Genomic DNA, 4,615 nt, shown 5'->3' with positions numbered 1-4,615 from the left:
ACGCCCACCAGCCAAGCCACGCCCACCAACCAATCAGGACGAGTATGCAAATCACCCCAACAAAGATGGCGGCTAATTTGCATATCAAGACAGCGGCCAAAGAAGCCAAGAGCTGCAGAAGGGAGTAAAGCTTCGAAGAAACAAGCAAGCCGAGGGGGGGGGGGGAGGAGGAGGGCAGGGCGGAGGCGGGGCCAGGGGCGAAGGGAAACGTGGGCAGGCTGGAGGAGAAGGCGGGGCGGGTGACAAGGGCGGGGAGGAGGAGGAGGCGGGGCCGGGGGCGAAGGGAAACGCGGGCGGGCTGGAGGAGAAGGTGAGCCGGGTGACAAGGGCGGGGCGGAGGTGGAGGCGGGGCCGAATGGAAACGCGTGCGGGCTGGAGGTGAAGGTGAGCTGGGTGACAAGGGCGCGGCAGAGGCGGAGGCGGGGCCGGGGGCGAAGGGAAACGCAGGCGGGCTGGAGGAGAAGGTGAGCCGGGTGACAAGGGCGGGGCGGAGGCAGGGCCGAAGGGAAACTCGGGCGGGCTGGAGGAGAAGGTGAGGCAGACGACAAGGGAGGAATGGAGGCGGAGTAGAGTGCAGCAGGAAATCCTATTGCAGGATTTTTCCTGCAATGGGAAAGCTAGTCTTTTGAATAAAGGGGGAAGGATGTTGCAGGCAGAGTGGACAGTGAAGCAAAGGCTCAAAAGTGAGAAATAGCATTGATACCTTTAGAGAATTGAGAGGAGATGAGAATGGCTGAAGTGCAGGGAGCAAGCTGGGTGGAGAAGTCTTAAGAAAAGAGACTGGAGGGAGGGGTGGGTTCTGGATCACATGGAGCCCTTGGTACCTTGTTGGTGAGTTTCAACTTTAGTTGTTGGTCATTAGAATTCATACCTGGCTGGTCTTCTGAAAAACCGGTAAAAGTTTTAAATGTACATTTTCCCCCAAGCCAAACACAAAATTATTTTATATAATTAAGGAAATGTAAATGTTGACTGAGTATTATGTTAAGAAACTATTGTTACATTTCTAGTTCTGCAAAAAAAAAAATTTTAAAAGTCCATAACTTTCTTTTTTGAGATGTATACTTAAGTATGTAGGGATCAAATGATATAATGTCTGAAATTTGCTTTAAAATACTCCATCAGGAGGTGTGGCCCTGTGTGTCCTTGGACATAGAGAGCAGGACGTCCGGCTTGCTAGTGGGAACCTCTGTGTCGTGCACGACTAACGAGAGATTTAAAAATGGGTGATGTTGAGAAGGGCAAGAAGATTTTTTTGTTCAGAAGTGTGCCCAGTATCATACTGTGGAGAAGGGAGGCAAGCACAAGATTGGGCCAAATCTCCATGGTCTCTTTGGGCAAAAGACAGGTCATGCCCCTGGATTTTCTTATACAGATGCCAACAAGAACAAAGGTTTCACCTGGGGAGAGGCTACACTGATGGAGTATTTGGAGAATCCCAAGAAGTACATCCCTGGAACAAAAATGATCTTCACTGGCATTAAGGAGAGTGCAGAAAGGGCAGACTTGATAGCTTATCTTAAAAAAGCTACCATTGAGTAATAGTTGGCCACTGCCTTACTTATTACAAATGTCTCATGACTTTTTTTATGTGTACCATTTTTAAATTGATCTCATAACCAGAATTCAGGTCATGAATGGCTAATAGAGCATTTCTTTCGGGCAGTCCTGATTTAAATAAGATTGGCTTGTGGTTGAATGAATATGGTCAGCTTTTTGAGCTTTGATGGTAATTTTGGTTAAGCAAGCGCTATCACTGTCCTCCCTTCTAAACATACGGTTGGACTTGATTCCTAGTGTTCAGCTTTTCATGAGGAGGTGAGTGCCATCTCAAAACCTGTAGGAGATGGGCTTATTTAGATATTTATGACTGGTTGTATTAATATGTTTAAATTCTGAGGAAATCCCTTCCCTGTCTCTTAGACCTGCAAGACTTGCTTGTGTTTCAAGTTGTGTTCATTAGCTTATTAAAAGGTAAGGGTTGCAGTTAAGCTGGCAGTGATTATTTTATCCTTTTGGTCCCAACTATGCCAATTTAATAAAAGTCCCTTATCTAAACTGTTGCCTTTTACTGAATGAAGGGCATTTTAGTGTGGTTTATGTATAATATCAAATAAAGAGTATTTAACATTTCTACATTTTATAGATGATCTTTAAGTTCAGGTGCTTTTATAATTCAGTGTGACAAGATATAGTAGCAAACTGTGAATCCTTAAGTCAGACTAAGTTATAATTCAGGATTGTCTTGAACAGCTATTCATTTACTATATGTGTGTTTGATTGTATAATAGTGTTTTTGCCAGCTGACTAGGATTAAAGTAGAGAATAGATCATCAACACAAAATTATAAGTTATGTCACCATAGGGCTCAAGGCAATTAAAAACAATGTCACAGATTAATAAAATACTCCATCAACAACAAAAGGGGGAAGGAGAGTAGAAATTCTGAGTAAAAAATGGGGGTGGCTATAGGGAAAAATTGATGGTTGTTGAAGTTAGGGAACAGGGATAGGCAAGAATGAATTGATTTCTTGTATTTCCACCTTTGATTATGTTTAGATATCTTCATAAGAAGTTAAAAAGATAAAATACATATTCCTTGGGTCTCACCACAGATCTACTGGGTAACAGTAGATCTGATGAAGATGTTGGGTTGAGGGGTGGTGGGAAGTGGGTGGAGGCAAGGGAACCAATTGGAAAGCCAAAGCAACTGTCCAGGAGAGAGACAATGAAGAGTTGAATGTCAGCAGTGGAGGTGGGGAGAAGAGGAGGGGCGTGAGATGACTGTTGGAACCTGCTGGACAAGACTTAGTGTCTGATTAGACTGAGAAGGTGAAGGCAACTTTTGAGAGACTGAATGAATGAGTAAATGAATGGTGCCATAACAGACGTGGGAAATACAGACAGAGCATATGTGAATAATGAAAACTAGAGGATTCACAGTTTTGGTTATTCCAAGTACTAACAATATTTGAATCTCCTCTGCTATCCTCATTTCAATATTTTGGCCATATTTCTTATTTATTAAAGTCACCTCAAGACTTGAATTCTGTGTAAAACATTCAGTGTCTCTGCTCTGTCTTTGAGGAGTAGGTCTTTAATCAGCGTATCCAGCCAGGGCTGCCTTTGAATTCGTTTGACCTGACTATTTACAGAGGCACATACTCTCAACCTTCCTGAGTCTTGGGTGTTTTACCTCTTTGCCTTTCTCCACTATCCTACCATCTTGTCTTTAGGAAATAAGAAACAAGCCAAGGCCTCTTGGTACCCAGAGCACAGTGTCCTCTCTTCCCTCTAATCCTCTCAAAAGCGGGAGGTGTGTGGAAAACACCCAGAGGCTCTAAGCCCCCGAGATCAGTCGCATCTGTGCTCCCGGCATTTTTGTCTTTTTTTTCCCCCCAGTCATTTTTTTTTTCCCCAGCTGGAAGAACCTGAGCCTGAGACATGACATCTTTTAGGAAATCCAGTTAAACCCTAAGCTTTCAAACAACTAGGTTTAGATTTGCCCAAGGGACGCGAGGAAGTGGCCTGCGAGCTCCTTCTGTGATGGGAACCTCTCTGGAGACCCGGCTCTTTCCTGTAATCTCCGTGAGCTTTCTGCAGAAAGCCATATTTCTTCCCAGTCTCTCCTTTCCTCCCTGTCTGAACCTGCCTTCATCTTCCTAATGGCTAATTAAAAAATTACAACCAAGAGCATTAAATAGTAAACCCCTTCCCTGCTGTTCTCCGATTAATTTTGGAGGCCCCAAGCAAAATGTCTTAAAAAGAATTAGAAAAGAGGCACCTTTCTGCTTGCAAACTGCAAGATAAAACAGCATTTTAATGGGGAGAGAGGCTTTTATTTGAATGGGTAATCCTTCAGTGCAGTGCATGCCTGGGCGTTATTTACATCTTACTCCAGAAAGTTAAAGTTTGGGGGTCACATTCTCGGCAGCATTATGACTTTTCACTTGTGCATGTTCAAGAAGTGTGTGTGTGTGTGTGTGTGTGTGTGTGTGTGTGTGTGTGTGTGTGTGTTTCCTCTTCCCTTGGTGCCTGATGATTTCATTCAACACTGAAGCAACTATGAGTTTTAAAACTCACAGTTATTTCTTTTTCATTAAAGTTAGAAGTCTGAGCTTGATGAAAACTCATCTCAATTCACGACATGCCCACTTACGTGGCTGCCTTTTTCCACTTGCAGAGAGAGATCTCAGAAGGCAGTGTCTAAGTCATAATCAACACAGTGTCCCACTTGCGTTTGCTCACACGCTATCTTAACACTTGATTCCGTATTTTAATAGGACAAGAGTTTAAAGGCCGGAAGCAGGCGCCGTCAGCTCTGTCTAGTTTAGATTGTTCATCATCAATTGTTTTTTCTTGTGATTATACAGTTTTACTTTATCATCCCTTTGATAACAATTTCTGCATGAAAATTGACTTTATATTTCATTTTCCCCGTCTGTTATCTTAGCGGCATTCAGACGCAAACACCCTTTGTGCTGTGCTGGCAATATAACTGATCAGGCGAAGCTGTGCCATAAGAAATCAAAACCATAATAATGTCTTTGGGTTTTGCATTTTAAATACTGTGTTCATTGTTGCACTGAGGTTTCGGATCCCTTCCCAGACATTA

The 4,615-nt window shown here is 43.5% G+C and overlaps 1 pseudogene; it reads left to right on the top strand.

Moving 5' to 3' along the window:
• The first annotated feature begins 1,222 nt into the window (after positions 1-1,222).
• On the top strand, positions 1,223-1,606 carry LOC103291476 (cytochrome c-like; annotated as a pseudogene).
• Positions 1,607-4,615: the final 3,009 nt, after the last annotated feature.

This window comes from Eptesicus fuscus, chromosome 16 (genome assembly GCF_027574615.1).
Source record: "Eptesicus fuscus isolate TK198812 chromosome 16, DD_ASM_mEF_20220401, whole genome shotgun sequence".
NCBI classification, from domain to species: domain Eukaryota; kingdom Metazoa; phylum Chordata; class Mammalia; order Chiroptera; family Vespertilionidae; genus Eptesicus; species Eptesicus fuscus.
Note: the sequence above shows the minus strand (reverse complement) of the source record. Positions and strands in the feature narration are given on the sequence as shown.